This window comes from Neodiprion fabricii, chromosome 5 (genome assembly GCF_021155785.1).
Source record: "Neodiprion fabricii isolate iyNeoFabr1 chromosome 5, iyNeoFabr1.1, whole genome shotgun sequence".
Classification (NCBI taxonomy): domain Eukaryota; kingdom Metazoa; phylum Arthropoda; class Insecta; order Hymenoptera; family Diprionidae; genus Neodiprion; species Neodiprion fabricii.
The window spans coordinates 32,231,239-32,254,701 of record NC_060243.1 but is presented as its reverse complement, the minus strand read 5'-3'; the positions used below and the strand labels follow the sequence as shown (position 1 = coordinate 32,254,701).

Genomic DNA, 23,463 nt, shown 5'->3' with positions numbered 1-23,463 from the left:
GTATAACTGTATATTAGTATTTGGGGTACACACGTGTTTTTAGAAGACCTCTAAGCACATGGGCTGATGGGAGGGGGGTGTGAAGGGGATGGAAGACAATCCCTTGGAATAACAACACAACCGCTGAACTGACGGACAAAAATGAAAGAACTTTGCGCGGGAAACGCGATATCGGTGCTAGGCATAATAGGCATAGAGATGAGAGCGGATAAGAGAGAAACAGAAACAGAAAGAGAAAAAGAGACAAAGAAAGAGAGAGAGAAAGAAACAATTTCTTGTTATTTCCAATTTTTTTGCTTCCCCAGCACCTTCCACGGTTACAAAGTTCTTATTTTCTTTTATCAATTGTTCGTTTCCGTTTATTATCATCAGTTATCGTTACTTTATTCATTACTTGTACTCCATATTGAGTGAGAAATTGTGAAAACTGAGAAGAGACGCAGAGGGTAAAAGATTATACGTTTGACACACTACATCGTCGTTTATGTCGTAATGATCTATGCTTTACAAATAATATCACCGTTCGATCGTTCTTAACGATGGTAATTTTTATATTCGTTTTTTTTTCTTTCTCGTCATTCCGACGACTGCAATTCACTGCAATTTGCCTCCACGATGAATTTGATGAACATTCAAATTCTCGCGTGTTATTTTTTATATCTTCATGGAAAGTTGATCTCGTTTGAAAACAATCGAACACGCTACGTGTACTTTATGTCCTCCTCCCCCCTCCGCCGCTGGTGTATAAACCGTCCCGTACCTACACTGTACCACTCTTCTTCCCAATCTCTATTCCTCCTCTACCTTTCTCCCTTCCTCCTCCGTCCGTCGGCCTTCGGTGAGCTTTTTCGTCTGTCCGTAGAGGTCCGAACGGAACTGGCGAACGATGGTTGTAGTAGACGGGCTGGAGGGGAGGAATAGGAGAGTACGCAATTTCTAAAATAAACGTTGAGCCTTCCTCCGCAAATAATCATCGTGCATGCTTTTAATTAAGTTCCACTGTCTGAGCTTATATATGTATATAGATAGGTAGAAGGGAAAGCTGCAGGTATAAAGCAGGGTGAACGCGCTACCGCAGCGTCATCTCGTAGTTCGCGATCGTAACTGTGTGTATCGGCGATTCGCGAGCGCGAAATCGCCTAACCTCAAAGCTTGCGAACGAAATTACCGCGACGTCATTCTTTTGCGGAATTACGTCAACGTTTCTTCGTTTCTCTGTTTTTTTTTTCTTTTGTGCTCGTTTCTTTATTCCGATCAAACACCCTTCGCTCATAGATCAGATATCGGTCAATAATTACAGGTTGGAAATTATACGGCTAAGCGAAACGATTTCGTTCAATGGCGCAGAGTGGATTTGGCGGGAGGTTTGAACAGTTTACAGAAGAAATTTATATTTAAATTTTGGGAATTCATAAACAAAAGTGATATCGTTCAGTGGGTGGATATATAACGCGGGTTATAACGTATACATGTACGCGTGTTTTGATGGCAAACAAATCGATGCTGTATATATGTGTAATGTGTATACATGTACGATTCACATGTTAAAACTCTCTGTCTGTATATCTATATATATATGTGTGTGTGTGTGTACGGTATATACGAAAATCTCTGGCCGCTGTAAAAATGTTTGGAAATTGGAAACAAACAGTTGTATACACTGGGCATATTTCCCGAAACCGCGAGAGCGGCCCGATTTTAGGTGTATACTGTATGTAACACCTATATACCCTGACACCTAAGCCACCCACGCTGTGCACACGCTTATAGCATTCGAGATGAGGTGCAGGTTACACGGTGAATAGGTAGCAGGAGTTGGGCGGGTATTATGCCGAAATAGCCGATGTATTTATTTTCAAATAAACAAACACTCTAATGATGAGATCACCGCTAGCAGATATATTAAAACCGATCCGATCTCTCGCTCGCAGCTCGAACACACCACCGCTCGCTACTTCTCGATCCACACTGTCGAAATCTTCAGAATCACTTGTACCGCTTCGCGTTGACAAAAAGAAGAAGAAAAAACAAAAAAAAAAACAAAAAAAAACGAAAAAAAAACCTCCGCACATGCGGAGAGTGAATTTTTTGGCCGAGTTTTTTTTTTTTTTGCTCTCGCTGCTGCTTCTTTTGCCGCGTAAACTCGAGTGGCTTACATTCGTGCTGGCTGTGAAGAAAATTACGTACACTTAATGGTCCGGGTTATTATTCGTTAATACAGGACGAACGGGAAAGGAAACTTTTTTTTTCGCACCAGGTTGCGTCATTTTTCTAATAGTCATATTGGGTGGAAGAATTGTTGAATTTTAATATCGTTTTATTTACGGTCTTGTCCACGATTAGTTAAAATCCATTATTGAGTTGTTGTTTAGTCATTACGAAACCGATGATGGATGGCATATTTTGAAACTGATTGGTGAACAGCAGATTAGTCAGAATTATAGAGAGGTATAAAAATATTGAGTTTTCAGATACAGAAGCCTGGTTTAGAGAATTTCAGAAAATATTATCACCAGAGGTTCTTCCGTTTTTTTTTTTTTTTTTTTTTTTAATATTCTTACGTGATCCTGGATGATCAAAGTTCCGAAATCGATTTTCGATACGTATATAGAATAGAAAAAAATGATTTTTAATACTGTAAGCAATATGAATCGAAAGGAAAGAGACAGGAGGAGAAGGAGATGGTAAAGAAGAGGGTTTCTCTCCTTTCATATTCTTGATGGCGGCTCGTAAACCGAATTAACAGATCGCGTACACAGTCGAGGGCTCTCTGTATTATCGCGTGCGGAATAGACAGCGAGATGGAAAAGAGAGGGAGGAAGAGAGGCCGAGGGTGAAAAAGGGGTGGAAACGCTTTTGCAGAGAATTCAGGGGCTAGGCGTCTAGGAGCGAAATGCGTGTGTATATGTATTACGTGCTTACCTGACAATGCAAGCTAGGGAGAAGGAGAAAGACAGAGAAAGACAGAGAGAGAGAGAGAGAGAGAAAGAGAAAGAGAAAGAGAGAAACAGAGTCAAGCCACCCACCAAGGTATACGTATACAAGGCATCCTGTACCTACTTTATTGGAGAATGTCCTCGTGACGTCAGAGTCTGGTTGTCGGTGCCATTTTATCACCACATAACCTTAGTTTTTAATTTCAATGGAGGCAAATCTTAATTGTTGGGGTTTCAAATTACTTATTTCATATAAATTAATTAAACGTAATAAATAATAAACTCTTTTCTACTATCCACACGCGAAAAAACACGATCAACGGGTCAGTTGTCAGCCATGTTGCTTTAGTTTGATTTTTTTCCACCAGATGACGCACGTCGGTGCCATTTTATCTTCACATAACCTAAGTTTTTTAATTTTAATGGAGGAAAATCTTAATTCTTGGGGTTTCAAATTACTCATTTCACATAAATTAATTAAGCGTAACAAATCATATCCCTTTATTACCATCCACATGCAAAAAAACACGGTCAACGACCAGTTGTCAGCCATACCGCTTTGGTTTCATTTATTTTCCACCAGATGATGCATTCCAAAGTGACAATCCCAATAGAGACACGCCTAGTCGTTTGTTCAAGCGTCGTGAAATCATCGCACAAAACAATTTCACCGTCTCATTATGGTTTTAGTTTATTTTAAATTCGAGAAGTAAAACAATAAGGATCAGAAAATGACCGAAAGGAGATTCGATGTCTTAATCTATAAAAATATTTTTTAAATTCGTCAAAACAAGTTTGCGAAACAATTCGAAAACTCCACAAAATCTGCACGTATATAACATGCAATCAATTTTATTGTATTCGTTTAATGTTTTTTTTTTTCCTCTTCCGTCATTGTTTCATGTAAATAATGGTCACGATATTAAATCGACGATAATCGATATATCTACTCTGTTCGATTCAAGTCTTGTTGTAAAATTATCTGTTTCATAAAAAAAAAAAAAAAATAGCCTGGTCAGTTTTCCGCTTGCAAATTCTCGTAGTCAATATTTTATCGAAATTTTGTTGGTATTTTCAAACAACCTTACGCGTCTTTGGTAACGTATAAACTCCGCGGACGCGGTTAATTGAAGAAAAGTTAACAAATCCGGTGAAATATATTACATACACACACACGAGTAACCGTTTCGGTGGATTTTTTATTTTTTTTTGTTGTTGTTTTTTTTTTTTTTTTTTTTTCCCTCGGTAAAGTAAAGACGCGTTTTCGATGCCTAGTCGAGCCTTTTATCGCCACGTGTTCCACGATGGATGTGTATAAAGCTTTACATAGATCTACACGTTATACATACATGCGTATACTAATATACATATATACACACGAAATAACGAGCGATGATCATATTATAGCGGTGCAAGTATGTGTAGCTAAGGTGGGTTTAATACACGGCGAAGGCAAACGATGAAATGGAAAAAGGAACTTTTTTAGAATGTTTGGTTTACGAATACGAGATGTGGATAAATTATGGGTGTGTGCGTCTGTGTATGTATGTATGTATGTATGTATGTATGTATGTATGTATGTATGTATGTATGTATGTATGTATGTATGTATGTATGTATGTATGTACGCGTACACGCATGTATGGGCATGTCCTGCGCTGCGGGGGAAAAAAAGCGGGCAGAGAAAGAAAAAAAGAAAACTAAAGAGAGACGAAGCGGGCAGATTAAAAGCTTGAACGAATTGAACACGTCCATTACCGGGAAGAAAGAGTGGAAAAAAGAAAGAAAGGGAAAAATTTGCAAAAAGATCCTGGCGAAACAGGAGACAAAAAAAAAAAAAAAACAAAAAAAAACACGAAAAGACCGATGTACGAAAATTTGCAAAGACGGAAAAGAAAATACAAAGAAAATGAACGAAGACAAATGATTTTTGGAAAAAAAAAAAAAAAAAATAAATCAAGTCCCATCCACATTGATCCTATTATTGTTAGTAACTGATGATCAGATTTGTTGATTGATACTGACGAGAAAGAATAGATTGGTGAGAATATTCGAATTCCTGATCGTCGGAAACGAGTTTTTGGAACGCGGTGTATATGTATAAGCTTTGATACCTTGAGCGCAGAGGTGGGCCTGTATTTACGAATTACCAACACATTTATTCCTCTCCTTTCCTCTCCTCTCCTCTCCTCGCCTCATCTCTTCTCGCTGCTCAGCAGATAAAATGATTTACTAAATAAACACAAACAATATTATCGTGCCAAGCCAGACCACAGACTCATGGTGCCTCCCAGGAAATTTTATCTTTGCGTCAACCGCGTTATGTGCTAATAAAAAAAAAAAAAAAGAAAAAGAGAAGAAAACATGAAATAAAACAAAAAACACAACGCGCACGCGCAGGCAACGGTAAAAAGAAAAAAAAAAAAAAAGAAGAAAGAAAATCGTTTTTCAAAATACAAGCTCGGTACGAAGTTTATACTGACCAAAAAGAACTCGAAAATTCAAAGGAAATCGAAGGAATTTTCAAAATTAAGTTCTTTTGATATTCCGCTTCTCTCACTTGTTATTTTGTTTTTCTATCGGTACATTTCGAGTATTCAAAAATTCTACTTGTCCACCCTTACTTGACATTTGTATAATTAACGAAAAAATGGTTTGCGAAAATTTTTCAGTCTCAACGTTTTTTAAACCCAACCAAGAACATTGGAAACAGGAAAAAAAATGTAGGTCAAATTTCCAATTTCATGGATAGTCTCATGTTATAACCCCCGCGGTTTCTACCGAGGTTTTTAATTCCCGAAACGTGAATTATAGCTCTCCGTGATGAAAATTGTGTTGTGCCCGTCACACCTGCAGCAGTACGTAGTAGATGTCATTAAAACATCTCTGTAGTGCAACGAGTCGGTATTATCACTCTCTATATTAGTGGCGTAACCCGTGCGGTGCGCATGCGCTTCAATCCGACAAGAAGTTATTGGCCAGGCTGACCAACCGTCAAATATTTTGCAATACGTCGCCAGCAGTTGTTTCCAACGCCGACAGCTGTGAAAATTTTTAAGGTTACGTTCATGACGGTTGGTCACCGTGGCAAACGCATGCGCACGAAATTGTAGCAATCGACGGATCATTCAATCGTTGGCAATTCACTCTGTATATATCAATACCTGTGGGTACATTGAATGTGGTTGTGTAGATAGGAAACAACGGTTGATAATCCTTACAATTAGACAGCATGCGGCAGCAGATACGCGTCGATGACGTTGCGTAAGCTTCGTATGTATATATATATATATATATATATATTTCAACTACCTGTTGTGCTTTTAGCCGTCGAAACGTGGCGATAACGATCCATGCCTTACCTGAATAAATGTTACAATTTGCAGCCTCGTTTCTGATTTTTCCAATTTTTTTTTTTCTTATTCTCATTAAAAAATTTAATCTCGTTTGCAACGATCGAATCAAATTTTTTTTTGGAATCATTGTTTCCTCGTTTTCTGATTGATACTCGGACGTTGTTACACGAAATTCATTTTCATCGGCATAAACACATTGAATGTAATTCTTGTTGTGCGTGTGAAGAAATTTTTCGCAGCAGTCCTCGAAAAATTTTTGCTCCAGTTTTCGATCTCTGATTCTGTTGCAAAAAAAAAAAAAAAAAAAAACCTACAAATCTGTAGCGCATCATTTAATCCGATGTAAATTACATTGGACTGATCGACTTGTGAATTGAAAAAAGTCGATCCGGTAGATGAAAAATTTTAAAGCCTTTTTACGTATTTTTTTTTTTAATTTTCTTCAATTTTTACACACTTCGTTTCACTTTATTCGTCGTAGTTTTCTTTGGCCTTTTCCCGCCTCCTCATCCTCCGTTTCTTCTTTGCTAACAAACGGCTAATCTATTAAAGGCGTTAAATCTTAAATCAAGAAAACTTTTCCCCGAACCCCGGGCGTAAACTTTTCTTTTCTTCCTGCTGCACCAAAACGATGCTGCGCGTGATTCTAAAGTCTCGGCTTTCCTCCTCCGCTATTCTTTTTTTTTTTTTTCTTTTATTTTTTTCCAAGCTTTTCGTTTATATCGTTTTATTTTTATTTCTTATTTCCCTCCTACCCACTTCTCACTTTGTTTTCATTCTCCTTATTTTACTCTCAAACGAATGACCGAACTGAAAAGGTTTAAACAATCTATCATCGCCGACTTTGGTCAAAGACGCGGCACCTGTCAAAACTTTACCATACTTTTACGCCCCCCCCCCCCCCCTGCCCTCCCCCGCTCTCTCTCTCTCTCTTTGGTTCTTTATTCGTTTCTTCTCTTTTTCTCTTTTGGACTCTGATAAAAAAAACGGTGTGTATGTATATATATATCACGTTTACCTTTCAATATCGAAATCTCAAAAATCGAATTCACGAACAGACCGATGTTTGTTTTTTTTTTTTTTTTTTTTTATTTTAGTTTCACGTTCCTACTTTCGTATCACCTATTTGCAATTCGTGCGATCTATTCGACAAAAGAGGAAGTTTATTCGTCACGTTTGTAGCGTTGAAAACATGCTCGACGTCTCAAATCCTTTGTCACGAATCGGCCGATCGAGAAAACGTGCAACTATCCCTCAACTATTCACGAATCAGTCATTTCGATCAGCCTGCATCTATTTCGAATCATATGTAACGTGGAGCTTCCGTACTTATCCGTAATTGAGCTTACCGCGAGGCGGAATATCGGGGGTAATATTAAATCGTATAAATCTTAGATCGACGCGTGGCTGCCACTCTTGGATGTGATTATTTGACGCTTAATAACCGGCGTATTGCCAATTAGAGAAGCCTCGCTTTATTAATCAACGCGCAGCGCGGCGATACCGTGATTATAATGTGCAGTCTGATGCATGTGTGCGCGCGTGTATGTGTGTGTGTGTGTGTGTGTGGGTGGGTGGTTGCGTAAATCCGATGCACAAGGAGAAGTTGAATCGGAATGAGGGAAACAGCTAGGCGGATATTGTGCGAAAGAAAGTTGGAAAAAAGAAAGAAGGGAGAATTCCTCTCGCTCTTTCTTTCCTAATTCCTTCCTCTCACCTTCCGTCTGATATAAATGTCCCCGCTGTAGCCTGAGACGTTCGCTAATTAAAAAACTTGAAAAATTAATACACATTTTTCTTGATTCTTAACGGGTGTATTTCCACGCCGGGTGGCTGGCTTAATTTTTGGTATCTAATCGACCATCTGTTTCCTCCAGACGTTTCAAAAATCTCCTCACCCGCTACTCATTATTTTCCCATTTCTTTTTTTTTTTTTTATTTTCTACCCTTTTTTTTTTTGGAACTTTCGTCGTCCTCCGTATTCGCAACACTTTAGATTTATTTCGATTCATTTTCCGTCTTCCTTATCGTAAGTTTTTGCGTTAGTGCTTCTCGATTGCTAACTTACCAAAAACTTTACCCCTCAAAATCAGCCGCATTAGGTGGTTTCAATTTTTTTTTCATCCCCAAACGATTCTTCAGGGTAAATTAACGGTATAATTCTGATTTATCGATTTCGTTTCTTATTCATATCGTTGTCGGACTCGAACCTTGAGATGAAATCGAGGCTTTTATTTCTCTTCCAACGATCCACCCGGGAAAGAATGATTTCGAAAAAAAAAATGCAAAAAAAAAAACACAGTCGTATTTAAAATTGACAAATAAGGGAGGGAAAAAAGCGATAGGAAAAATATGGAACAGACGAAGCGACTGAAATTTGCGCACACGCGATGGGCAAAAAACTAAGAGAAAGGAAGTAAGAAGAATAGAAAAAACCTTGAACGGGGTTTAATTTATTTATATAGTCCGTTAAACGCCGGGGGGCTAATTAGATGGCAGTAGACCACCGTAAAGATTCGAGGCTCCTTTCCTCTCCTCTCATCTCCTCACACTCGGGGGAGTCAGCTCCGTGCTCTCATAACGCGAAGAATAGACAATAGGCGATCGTCTTGAAGTCTTTAGAGTGAATTGAGCCCTGAGACAGCTATCCGGCAGCGGTGAGGCCAGGGCCTCCATTGTACCCGGCGAGTAGTTAACTGCTCCTGAAATCTTCCCTCTTTCATCCCCCGAGGACCATCTCCAGCCCCTGCAGGGTGATTCGAAACGGCAAGGTGCCGTTCTCTAATATCGCACAGACGACATATCTATAATGTATTTCACGGTGTATTATATACACCGTCGAGTTAAAAGGTTCATCACCATTCACCCTCAGAATTCAACCAGACTCAACCGGCCAATTGACGTCCTAATCTGCGATGGGAAATCTCAGCTAATCCCAAACACGGCATGTCTCGTCGATCTACGAGGGATTTTTTCCTTTTTTTTTTTTTTTGGAGAGAAAATAAAGGGAAGTTTTAAATAAAGTGAAACGAACGAGGGAATACCTACTTTTTAGTGATAAAGAAAAAAAAAGAAAGAGAAAAAAAACTGAGAGGTACATAAGCTATTTTACACTTTTTATTCGGATCGGTGATCAGGACGATATAAATTTTCGATACATTCGTATTGTAACAAGGAATGTTTCATTCAAGGAAACGTAGTGTCAATAACTTGGAAATGATTTTTTCATCTCTGAAATCACACTGAAATCAGTAATATTGAAATAATATCATGCATTAGTAATCATTGTCGTCACCGTAGTCATGAGAAATTATTTCGGTTTACAGGAATCTTTTTTTTTTTAATCTCAAGGAATGACATGAAATCTCAGGAATTATGAGAAACCGCGCGAAATCTTGAAAATCATAAGAAATCACGCGAAATCTTAGAAATTATGAGAAATCACACGAAATCTCGGAAATCGTAAAAAACCACGTAATCAAAATAAAATTATTTATCAAATAACGTCTCGTAATCACTCTCTGAAATGTAAGTAATGATAAAATATGTAATCACGGTGTCGTTGCAATTTACATATCGATATATTTACTTCCGTTTCTCTTCCATATTCGCTCTGGTACGTTCGAAATAAAGGAGGATGAATAAATTGATCGATTTTGAATAAACAGGGCTGATTATACGTTGTAATAACGATCAGAGCCAATGCGTAACTATAGGCAGGGAAACAACATGTACATCACGATTTTGATTTGAATGTAGGTACGTATTATTGAACCCCCGGTTCGAAATAAAATAAAGGCTCTTCCTTCCCTCGGGGTACGCGAAGTTACTATTTACCCGATTGTTTCAACGAAGAATCGAATTGGTTACTCTCTTCCCCTTCTTCCTCCTCATTCGTACGTATTACGGTAGGTAGGAGGTGGTACGTTTATGCCCTCGGAACTTCCGAGCTGAAAACCGTGAAGCCAAAGTATGGAATATTTAACGTTCACTGAGCTACGAAAGCAATTATATGGGGATACGGGGAGCGGCAACGATCCGGGGAAAACGGGGGGGGGGGGGGGGGGAGGGGGAGGGAAAGGGCGCCTCTATTGTTTGGACCTTGAGTGTGGCGTTGCCGATACGAGCCACGTTTTGCCTCCCCAATCAATGAGCCCCGAAGATTGAGCAAATATCGTCGTTGATTTTCCTTTTCCTCAATTTTTGAATATTTCAATTTTTTTTTTTTACCTCCTCCTGTATTTTTTTGACCAACAGCAAAGTACAAAATGTGTCAAAGCGATGAAAACTTAGATTTCCGTAAAAACAAAGTGACGGGATTGTTGAAAATTATCAAAGAGAACAGAGAAAAAAGGAAAAAATCGTGATTCTACGAAAAATCTTCAATTTCGTCGATGCGGTTCTCTTCCGTTTTTTTTTTTTTTTTCCTTTTTTTCGCCGCGCGTATAATTATTCTGCACTTGAATAATTGACTCCGTTCGCGGAGCGTTTAATCGGTTTCTATCAATGAAAAGCTCTTGCGAATATAGAGGGACGTGGAAATTTTCCGTTTTCAGGGGGTGCGAGAACTAAAAACTCTGGTTCAAGTGCGCGGGGAGCAGATCGAAAGGGGCGGAAGGAGAGGGGTGAAATTTTAGGACTGTAATTTTCGCAACCCCGACGAAATCAGGGGCTTCTTTCAGTAGAGAAGCAGTCGGAAATCAAAGTTTATTGCTAAATACTATCCGATCAGCAGTTCCTCGCCTCTGCCATTTCTCCCTCTCCCACCCTCCGTCTCTCTCTCTCTTTCTCTCACGGGGCTGATGCCGTGGCGTCAGATGGAGACTTGTTAGAGACCGGAGGGTAGTTAAACGACCGGTCATCATTGAGCTACGTGCACATATATGTACGTGCAGGTACATATGTACAGGCGACAATAAAGCCCGATTCTTACAGGGCGGCGCCTCCGTAAAAGGGAAGATTTTTTTCCCTTTCTCCACCCGGCGCTTTGCGATCTACGAAAATTTAAGAACCTAGCTCGGTTCACCAAACATCCGTTTATCCAATTATTGCGTTTCTAAGCTACGAATATTTGTTTAAAAATCACGCAATAGCAGAACGATTTCAATTCGCAATGGCTAATTTTTATTTTTGAATCATTTTTTACCAGGTAAATTATATACGACGTGAATTTGAGGCGGAGGAAGTTACGCTGAGTGAACTTTACGCAACCCTTTATACTTGATCTCTGTTTTTGTTGTTGTTTTTTTTTGGGCTCAGTTGCAAACTGATTCAGTCAATTTCGTTACTTTTCTGGCCCATCGTTTCGCAAATACCGACAGCGAAGAATGATAAATAATAGTGATAAAGTACGAAAGAAAAATTGGGGTTAAAGGAACCCTTTGCTTTTTTGAATTTATTCAAGTCTCGAGCGATGCTGCGGCTGGCAGTAACACGACCGAACGGGTGTTAGGCGTTAGGGATGAAGATTAATTCATTTCGTCTTAATCGGGTAAAAGTTTCGCTGCAGGAGAGAGAAATAAAGGCCAAGAGGCGTGGACGGAGCCTTGGAAAAGAGGCCATGCACATTGGCCCTCAACTTTTCACTTTTACTTTTAGCCCCGTTGGATAATCGTATTTAATAATAATATCCCGTCCATATTTTCGCCACCCTTCTCCCTGCCCGCTCTCTTTTCCTCGCCCCTGAATTCGGTTCGACGTTTCTTCTAAACTTCGTGTAAGAAATAACTTTCTCACCACTCACCCTCTCTCCGAGAAACCCGCCCGGCTAGGTGACAACCCTTTTTATTTAGGGCTAAACTTTTTCACCTTTCAAAGCTTGAATAAATCCAATAAACTCGGATAAATTTCTCCGGGCCGGGAAACGTTTTGTCTGAATGTGTCCCGGATTTAAGAAAAATTGACAGTTTTTCGAAAATCGACTTTTGTACTGTTTAAATAACGTAGTTTATCCTCACCCTTACATATTTACGTACGAGTTTATAAATCACGATATACCGACATGTATACGTATGTGTTGTTTTACACTCGCGGGGAATGCTGAAATATATATGTAAACGTTTAATTGTTTAAAAGAATATTTAGGACCCTTTATTTTTATCTAACCGTCGTAAATAACGCGATCCAAATCCGCCGCCTCACCTCTGCACGGTATTGTTTTAAAAACTCAACAAAGTCCTTTCGCGTCTATTCAACGACCTGGGGAAAAATCTCCCAAAGCCCCTGAAAAATAATGCTCCCGAAATTCCTACCTTGTAAAATTTCGCACCCCAAACGATCGAACCAACTCAAAACTCGTTTCGGATGGATCTTGAACATTTGTTTACAATCCAGTCGGTTAGAAAAATCTTTAGTAAAAAAATGAAAAAATTTGCCCAAAACTTGGAATATCGGTGAAATTTTTGACGAGGTACCAAAACATTAACGGCCGAGTTGCGGATGCATGACGTCGAAGCTTGCACTGTAAGCTCTGAAGGCGTATTGCGGTAAATACGAGTCAGCTACGCATACGCCACAATAGAAACGGACAAAGGGAGTGTTTACAGCAGAATAATAATCGTAGCTCGCCAAGCGGCGTTGGCGGCGTAGGTTTAACGGAGAAATTTTGAGGAGCCCCGGATGTATTTGGTGTATAGAGGTAAATTTTTAAGCGATTCTAATTAAAAGGCTAGTTAAACAAGGCATGCTATTGCCCTGGGGAATTTCGCCCACCTACCACCACCTCCTCTTCCTCCTTTTCCTTCTCCTACTCCTCGTCGGTTTTCAGACTTGTAAAGCGTGCGGCAAAGTCTGCCTCAGCAGACGGCGAGCTTCCCCCGCTCTCCGAATATCCGCCATAGAAACAAACATTGGTCTCCTTTGCGTGGAACAAACGAAAATTTCAAGTTTACGGTTGTCGATGAAACGGACCGGTAGATGGTCGACGATTTTTCACGTCGTTTCGCAACAGCGATGAGGAAAAAACGGGTTAATTATCGGCAGGGATTCCTCAACATCGTCAATTTTTCAGTCGAGATAGGAATAAGAGAGAGAACAGAGAAGACATCGAGAGTGGAGAATACGAGACATGGAGTGATGACGGCAGCCGGTGGGTATTTGTCTTTGGAAACTCCTTTACTTCGATAAATAGCTGAGATATTTGTTCTTCCTACTTTTCCGAGCGATGAGTTTTACCCTGTGATGCTTACTTTTCCCTCTCCACCCTACCCATCTTATTCTTCGAGCTTCCGATTTGAGATCAGGCGATTACGAAAAAGTTCCCATTCTGACAATAGAGGTGAAAATATATGCACGGTTACGTTACAAATTGTGCAAACGCTTCCGATGTTGAAACGATTTGTCAATCCAGGATACACGCTTTTCATCCCACGTTAAACTTTTACAACTTGTTTGTAAATGTATACGATCAGTTGTTGGTAAGCTTAAATTGAGACATACGGAATTGAGCTTCGATGAAATACTGAAGGTCCGGTTAAAACACACGAGCAGTTTTTAGACCACTTTCTTTCGAGAGCCAAGGATCCATTGTTCAAATTCTTGCACCGAAAACTAAATTCGTCTCATGTAGAATTTGAGATGAGAGCGGTCGAAGTTGGGGTTGGAGTTGGAGTTGGACTATAAAACTCAGTGGAACACTAGGAAATGTTCTTCGGAGAATGACAAATCGGCGAAAGCAAGGTATCGAATGGGTAAAGTGTTCTCTTGGCCAGTCCCTCGTCCATATCGTCTTGGGTTAATTAAATGTTAGTAAGGGTGTGGGCGCAGGGACAGAGAAACGGGGATGGGCGGAGACGCGTTTGGTGCAGCTGGAAAGGGTTGGGACGAATTGTAGTTCGTCCCGGTAACCCGAAGCGGAGTAGCCCAAACTAGTTAGTTTAGTGATTTTACCGTTTATTGGCCGAGCATACCACGCGACAGCCTTCTCGGCTAGATTGGCTTGCCGTCGTTACAAGGCCCGCCTGCAGAGATCCTCCGCCTTACGTATAAGGTACCACATTTCCCGTCTTCGGCTCCTCCGAAACCCTGCACGCCAGAGTTAATATCCTGTAAAGGTGGTTCGCCAATTTAGAGACACGCTGCTTAATTGACCGTTTAGGAATTAACCGAACCTGTCTCTCTCCCTCTCTCCAAGAGCCAATTTGTATCCAAATCATCTCACCGGAACGCAACATGTGTGCATAAATTAGAACCAACAAACTCCGATGAATCCGTTAATTGTAGGTTGTACAAAACGTCCTGTTCTGTGGAAAATTGTTCCTGGATATGGGAAACTTTGATATGATCGTTGTTCAATTACCAGTCTTAGATTTGACATGGTGACATTTGTATGCTTGGCGTAAGGAAGTCGCGAGCACCTTTTTCTTCCTCTATCCTGATGAAGTCCGTCAATGCCTGAGCTGGAAAAGTATGGAATTTTGAAGCTCTTCGTCATCCTCGGTCGGATTTAGTTTTCTAAGAAAGAACCTTAGGAGGCTGGCGGAAAATATCTGAGACACATGATGCCGAAGGATGTCGTTTAAGCAGCAGAAGTTGGAAGTAGCCCCCGAAGACGAGGGCTGCCACGAATTTCGAGTCTGAGGACGGAGTAGGGGTGACGGGATGTATAAGCAGCAGGGAAAGGGTTGCAGGGAGTAGTCCGCGTTAGCTGTGACGGTAGTACAGTATGTTACTAAATGATCCTCTACCCACAGCCATTACATCTCCCCTTCCAATTCCGGGTCCTGGTGGATAGCGCCTCTCTTCCTTCGAGCTTCCTTCCTTCCAGTTCCACCTTAGAATACGCAATTTAATACTCAACCAATTACATACACGAAATCTTGTTAGCCTTGGTTATACGACGATGCCACCCTGGAGATGTTGGCCCAGGATGTGAGTTGTCTGACACCCAGAGGTATTTCCTTACTACCATTCTCCCCCCCGTCACCAACGCTACTTCTCCCGCCTTATGTCTCCACGCCGAAGTAAACCATCGACGATGGTACAAACTTCCACAATTACACTTGGTACCGCGCTATTATACTGCATACTATAAAATGCGGGGATATTGTCGGCCATCAAGACGCTGTAAGCCCCACGCTGAGTCGAGCCGAGCTTCCCGCATTAACCGTTTTCGTCAATTTTCATATTCGGCAGTCAAATTCACATCCATGTTCAATCACCTGCTGAATCAAAAATGGCGGAAACTACGAAACCGTGTGCATATTATCCTTCTCGGATCCTCGTTTCTAGACAATATTTCATGACTCTCATCCGTGCAGCGCGAACGCGCAGAGGCGTGATAATATATTGAAGGGCTCTGGGATGTCACGGATTTGTTAGCGATATTGAGGCGCACATGGGATGCTCCTCGGAATCCTGGATTTAGTCTGGCTCAGGACCGAGCCGAACAAAGATGAAAGTCGAGAAGAATATCCCCGTGAAAACAACCAACGAATAATCATTTTACTAACGACAGACCAAACGCGTCCGTTTGTTGGGCAGCGGTAGGTAGATGAAGACATTCTGGACCGTTATTCGTGATTAATCGAGGCATTGGAAGTGTTGATAGTTCTTCATTAATCCTGAACGGCCAACGGTGCCGATATGGGCGTTGGAACTCAATGGCTCTGGAGTCTTATCTGACCGAATGGACTGACACTGGAACACTCTTATCGATTCCGGGCTGGGTCTTGCAACCTGAAGCTGCTAAAAGTCGAGAAAGAAATTTCTCTCTATCGCCGAGACCGAACTTACGGGGCACCCGGTCAATCTTTTGAAATTTATTGAAACTGGAACGTAGTTTCATGATTCAGTTTGTGTGTAACTGTGTCAAATTTTTGCCTAATTCATCCGTGATCTGGAGCGATTGAAAATATTTCAATCATTCCAGGGTACATTCACTACTATACGAATAAATGTAACGCTTCATATAAATGGCGAATTGATGATTGATGATTTTGTTTCCATGTGTTCCAGGTGAGAGTTACTGACATTGGGCACGATGAGCTCGAGGATATAGAGTGAGTTTTTGAATTAATGTTATTTCAAATATCGTTGACCTGCATGAAAGAGGATTGAAGAAGAAAGGGGGAGAGTGGATGGATAGTTGGATGGATGGATGGATGGATAGATGGATGGATGGATGGGTGGGTGGCAGCAGGTAGACTGAAAGTACGAAATAATTGAATAGCGACGATTCTAGGCTCTGTTTTACGTCGTCAACCTCCCTCCCCTCCCCCCTCCCCATAACCTCTTTTTCTCGTTCACGGGTACCCCTGGGGGACTGCGTCTCGTAATAATACCGTCTCGATAGGTTCGCTGCGCTTGTGCAAACCAGGGAGAGTGTAAGGCGGACGGGTGTGTATGTAACTTTGTACATGGACGGTGTTGCATATACATGGGACACCCATGATCGCAGCAGCGGCAAGCCGAACACCCCCTTTTTCAACCTTGTAGAATATAGACCAACGGAAAGGCACGAAAGCGAAGGGTAGCTGATAATGAATCAATTAATAGTTCATGGAGCTTCCATTATCCGTTATCGTCTCTTCGCATCTTTTTTCCCCAAACTCTCCCCCGTACATCCAGACATTATAAACCTGGTATGAAAGGTGTGTTTATTTTTATAAATATTTGCGAGAAAGAGAAGAAAAGAGGAGGCAAAAAATGTACGCACGGACCTACGTATCCACGTTCGCTTGTACATCGACGACGAAAATGGCAAATCGTTCGGTCCATTGCAGAAATACGTGGCCGGTACAATTGTGGGTGAAATCGTTTCTATGCGTTTCCAAACCATAGATGGAATATCGATAAGTTTGTCTTCGTAACTTCCGGCAAACAAATGAATGTCACTATCCTTCCTCACCGTCGCAGCAGCGGCAGCAGCAGCAGCAGCAGCTCGTGCAGCCAAAGCAAACAAGAGAATTAATTGAAATATAATCAGAAATAGAGCGACGACGAAGGCTGGGGCGGAAACGGCGGCGGTGAAACTGCCCGATCGTTTTCCCTCCTTTTCCGTGTTAAGTCTCGTCTCCGGGTGTATTTTCCCGACATCGTGTTGGGCATATAGTCACCGAGTTCTCGTTCCCTCGTCGCGACGAATCGCGAATCAGAAAATCGTCGTCCTGGGTAGATGGATGAGACAGGGGACGATGGACGGATGAATGGATCATCCCCCTTATTTTGCCCACCTCCCCACTCCACCCCCTTTTTCACCCTACTTATATACATTATATAATGATGTTTATCTCCTCGGTGACGACGGGGAGGAACAATTGCCCCATTGGTAAATATTTAACCTTATTTCGCGAAATGTTGAAAATGTTTCGAGTTTTCCGCTCCCTATCCCCGTTATTATGCCTGCTGACACTCGCTCAAGCGTTACGATTTTACTACTGCTGTGTTGAACTTCTTCGCCTCGCGTTGCGGTCGTGAAAGAAGTCAAGGGTTCTTGGTTTTTTTTCTTTCTTCTCCGTATCGAGAAATATATATACCTACCTAATGCACACTCGCGGTCAATCCCCAAGGGTGTGAAAAGCCCCCTAAAAATACGCTGAGAACGAAAGAGAGAAAAAAAACGTATAAAATTGACGAGATTGAAACGGTTTAAACATTCTTTTTACTAGACATCTGATATGTCTTTCTACGTTTTCTGTTTTTTTTTTTTTTTTTTTTCCTACTTTTCTTCTCTTCGATCGTTGAAGATATCGGAGAAAAAAAAAAACATACGAAGGCTAAGAAGGAGAAGCAGGAATTGCCAGTGCAAGCCTCTTGCGTTGAGGTATTATGTAAAAGTATACCTATCGCTAAATCATTCCGGGAGTTTAATCTCGCTCGCTAATCTAAAAGTTGTTCCGGGATATCCACCGGGCGAAAAACCTCAGTCGGCGGCGGCAATGGTGGTGGTGGATGGCCGGGCTGGGTGCCTATCACAATCGACACACACGATCTTTAAACTTCGTCGGAATAAAATGCAATTTCCTGAAATCTTTCCTTCTTCGCCCGATGATTGCCATCAGGATAAAACACCGTTTCGATAAAGTATCAAAGTAATTCCGAACCGATCCGTTTAAACAGGCTCATATACGTATGTACACACTATTCGCATACTCGAATGAGAGTCATTTATATTTTGGCAGCCGTGTAACTGATAGCTACGTATAAATATCCCGCGTTTGTTTTAAAACACCCGTAGTTCAATTTAATATAACGAAATCCTTTCAATCAGTCCAAACAAAGTTATCAAAACGGGAAACTCGAGGCTTCGACGGTTTTCAAATTAGAGCGATTCGAATTTGTAACGGTCGTCGAGTTTGCGGGACGCCACCGACAGACGGCGCAACGGTCGCTCGACGCTCAAGTCGGACAGCTATTGGCCGGCGACAGAAATCGACTCTAATTTGAAAACCCTGACAGACTCGAATGTTTTATTGCGGTAACGTCGGCTTTGTTTTTCCTGTCGATGATACGTGACCAGCTGGACGTACACAAACGCGAGCGCAATAATCCAACAGCGAAATGACCGAGGTGAACGGCTTTGAAAGGCGGTCTGGCCTCGGTCCCTTGGGATCCGGAGATCGAGCTGCGGGGAAACAGGGCGGCTAAACAATATCTCGCGGCGATGTAAGGAGCGTCTATTGGGCCATTACCAAGGACGGTGGTGGTCACCATTTGGCTTGGACATTGCCGCGTCAGCGGAGTTCCGTCCCCGCCCTCTCTCTGTCTCTTCACGGGCTTCGCGGCGCTGACTACCGAAGAAAGATCTACTACGGGGGTGGTTAAGCGATCCTACCCTTAAACGCGGCTTCGCCGGAGATTTCGCGCCGCTCGTTGTTTTTCGGAGGCCAGATATCGGTGGAATTTGTATAATCGGAAGAAACATATACGGTCGGTAAAATACCCGTTGATCATAGTTTTGAATGCGGGAAATATTTAATTGTATCGAGCGATGAAGGGTGGTGGATGAAAATGGAGGTAGTTCAGAGAATGAAAAGGCCACGATATCGAATCTTAGAAACTGCGAAAATCTGTTACATGTCACTTTTTTCCACCTAGAAATTCTGAGTATAGAAAAGTGAAAATGCAGGTAGGTCGAGTATAGAAAACCAGAATACAGTGTCGTCGGAATTTGGCTACGTGCTTATTCATTATGAACATTTTTCAATTATCTTGCTATGTAAGTTTGATATTGTGATCTTCTGTCTTCAGTAATGACAGCAGAATATTATAGTGACGTTGACGAAAGTTCGAAATATTTTCAATATCAGTAATTCCAATGTATTGATTAACAGAAAACAAAATGCACGGAAATGATTAAAAGACATGATATGGTCAAGGTTTTAACTTGTTTTTTCTTTTTTCTATACTTGCTGTCGAAAATAATGATTCAATTGCAATCCTTTGTACTGCTGTTCTTATTAAATGACTTTCGATGAACTGAAATCAGTTTCACTGATCATTGAAAGTTTGTGTCAGAATGAATTATGAAAAACGAATGATCCCCTTCAACTATACTAATAAACCTGAACCTTTTCTTGTTTTTCATACTTTTTGTCAGTCGAGAGGAATTTTTTTTTAAATTGCTTTCAAACGACGTATAATTTTGATAGCCTTCGTAATTAACGTTCAATTGCTCTCTTCGATAGGCAATTAAGGGCATCGTTTACAGTCGTTAGAAACAAGAAACAATTTTGTAAGATCCCGAATTGATTCTTATTTTAACAAATCTCATGTTCGGATAATTTCAATAGCTTTTGAAAATTTCCCATACCAAGTGTGACGCAGATAAGGAATAGATGATTTTCGTTATCAAAATAGATTTGTCCGTGCTGTTTGGATACCAAATCGTTACATGGGCGCAGAGTAAAATATTTGGATACATACCTTATGTATACCAAGTATACACGTGTATGGATACTAATGAAACACTCTGTGCGGTTTACTTTGTCTAAATATTAGATAGCAATCGCAAATATTCACTCGAGTCTTGAACCACGCGATTTAACCACTCAGTTTCGTTCCCTGAGCTGATCGTGAGCTTTCCATTCGGCAAACGGCTCTTCAGTCTTGATTGAAATCACTCAAATCTCGAACCTTCTCCCAGAGTAAAAACATAAATCCAGACCATCGCGAATACGAATATTTTCACACCGATTCATCCGACGATCATTGATTATAATCTCGAGTGATTTGCGTTTTTGCTTTTTTTTCGAGTGGAGAAAAAAAAATTGATGACACATCCTCCGTTTGAAGAATCTTTGGTCATTATGAACGACTATTATCGATACAACGATGAGGGTAATTGTTATATCGGTACGATACAATTATATCGTCTGGAAATATGTACATCGAGTGATAGGAAGGGCGGGGGAAATAAAGCCACCCTCTTTGGCAGGAACAACCTGACGTTGCACCAATTTAAAACCAAGGGTCGAAAGAAGAAGAAGAAAAAAATCTGTCGCCTCTCTCTTTGACAAATTTCTTTTGTGTTTCAGTCAAAGATTTCTTACTTCATTTGACGCCGAGGATTTGTACTTCATCTTACTCTCTTTCTTTCCATTACATTCTCTTTATCTTTCTTTATCCCCGCCTCAATTTACCAGCAACGACCGAAAGAATCTTCTCAGCATCGACGAGCGTAATGACCTTTTGACCACTTGATTTTTACCTTAATTACTATCAAGACTCTTTTAAGACTTTTAACTCGTAATGGGGCTCTGCAGTCTCTTATTCGCACTCTAATTTCTCAAAAATAATCGATCATATTATTTCACAAGAGGAGGGGGGGGGGGGGGGGGGAGGGGAGCGAAAGAAAAATCTCAACTCTCTTCGTGATAAGATGGAAAAAAAAAAAATTCGTATCTTGAATACTACGAGCATCGGAATCACTGCCTCACTCTGGGATCAAATATCCGCGAAACCAGCTACACACGCGCATATATATGTATATATTTACTATATATACACACCATATATCCATACATATATGTATATAATGTACAGGCATCGGTGGCAGAAGCAGTCTCACAGTCTTTTCTTATATATTACCCTGCTGGTTCGGCACTTTTTTTCCATTCGAAAGTGTTGGCAATAAATATGGATCGGTTGTTACTTCTATGCTGGCTGCAGCCCTCCCGCTATATCCACTGGATTTCTTCTTCCATCCACCGCTGCGCCAACAAGTGCGACAGAGCATGGATTGCGTTATACCTCATTGTTGTTTCTTTCGTATTTGTTTTATTTTTTATTTGCTTATTGGTATTTTTTTTATTTTTTTTTTGTTTTCGCCAACACGCAATAGCCAAAGTCGACCGGTCGATCATGCAGCGCGAGAAAAGGGCGAACAGGGAGGAAGGCATGCGGAGAGAAAAGGCGCGAAAAGAGGAAGGGGGGGAAAGGGGGCATTCCCACTATTGATCATCAAGGCTCAGAGAGTGTAATGCTAATCATACCCCCTACTCCTTACAATCCACGAGTGTCAGAGGGGTAGAAAAGATATCGACTCTAACCCAACCCAACCCAACCCAACCTAACCTAACCTAGCCTAGCCTAACCCAACGCAACCTAACCTAACTTTCTCCACCACGCTCCTTATTTCACGTCCTACGATCTCCTCACCTCCAATACCAGTTTTTTCTCTTCTCCCTTCCCTCCCCCCCGCCCCTGCCGATTTCTGTTCTTATCGCGATGTTTCTCCTCCTCCTCTTTCACCTCTCTTTCTCTCCTTCAATTAACAGCGATACAGGTTGTGCAGTTGGCTTAGTATAACGATCTTTTCTTAATTTGATCACGAGCATTCTGTTGCTCGATATTACGCGTAGTTCTTTAATCATATTTTTTTTTTAATGCGGTTTATTTATTTTTTCCCCTCCTTATTTTTTTTTTTTTTGTTCCTATTTTTATTGCTTTCTAATACCACCGCGTTTGTATAACGTATACGTTGTACGTATGTAATGTCAGACGATGTGGGTGTATAACGACGATATATAGCCGGGCGAAGAAGAGGTCTGGATAATTTTCGGAATTGGTTAATATTTGCTTGCCTTGGTGTAATCAAGCGGAAACGCAGTCTTGTACTCTTCGTATACTACACACATACATACATATATATATATATATATATATATATACATATATATGTATATTATACACATTCTCGAGGTTCGAGCTAATGAATACCGCAATATTAATGTAGCAAATAAGGAGAAGCTGCCCCGGCCAGCAGAACCAATATAATAATTACATCAGCATATCAGCAAACATCAGTCAGCGCTATTCCAACTTTCTCCTCATCCCTACGTCCGGTTCTCTCCAGATTCGTTTCTTTCTTTTCATTTCTTTCCGTTATGCATATACATATATACAAAGTTATACCTTTTGGCTATTGAGCTATACCTTTGTTTTCATCTCCTGTACGCATTTTACTCTTTCTTATTTTGCATTATTACAATCATTCTCCGTTAGAGGACTCCGAGACACTGTTCTTGGAATACACGAACCAGCATCACTCCTCACACGTGACTATATTTCGAGGGTAAATCTAAGCCCCGGGTCTATATAACAGCAACGCCTGTGCCGAGAACTAAGCCCCTAATTTTTCAGGGTAACTTGGGACACCCCTGTCGCCCTTTAGTCGTGGTGATTTTAAAAGTTGGACCGAGTGAGGGCGCGTCGAAGGATTGGTGGTGGTGATGGTGGTGGCGGTGGTGGCAGGATTTTTTGGGGTGCAAAGTCAATCGGCAAAGCTGCTACTGCTACTATTGCTGCTGCTGCTGCTGCTGCTGTTGTATACAATCCGAAGGAAAGGAAGAGAGTCGAGAGAGTGGAGAGTAGAGTTTATATTGGAAAAGACACACACCCAAAAGCTCGACACTCTCCGCGAGTGAAACGTTTAAACTTTTTATGAGTTGCTGCGTCGTCATTCGAGTGAAGGAATTTCAATTTTGCCAAACCCCCTCCATCCACCCGTTACCCTCTCGAGCCCCCCGCTCTTCTCCACCCTTATCTCTCACCCTAACGAAAAAGATTTCGCACTCCAACAGGAGTCGATATCCTTCCGATCACTAATTAGTCCCTCGGCTCCGTCCGCGCAGCTTATTAGATACCTTGTAATCATGGTTTTTTCATTTTTAAGCATAACTCTCTTCTCTGTCGCCATTCATTCGACACCCCAGTTTTATGAAATCAAAATC

The 23,463-nt window shown here is 41.1% G+C and overlaps 1 protein-coding gene across 7 annotated transcripts in view; it reads left to right on the top strand.

The window, feature by feature from the left end:
* LOC124182753 (forkhead box protein P1-like) overlaps positions 1 to 23,463 on the top strand; it is a 212,794-nt gene that overhangs the window by 132,979 nt on the left and 56,352 nt on the right. The window lies entirely within an intron of this gene.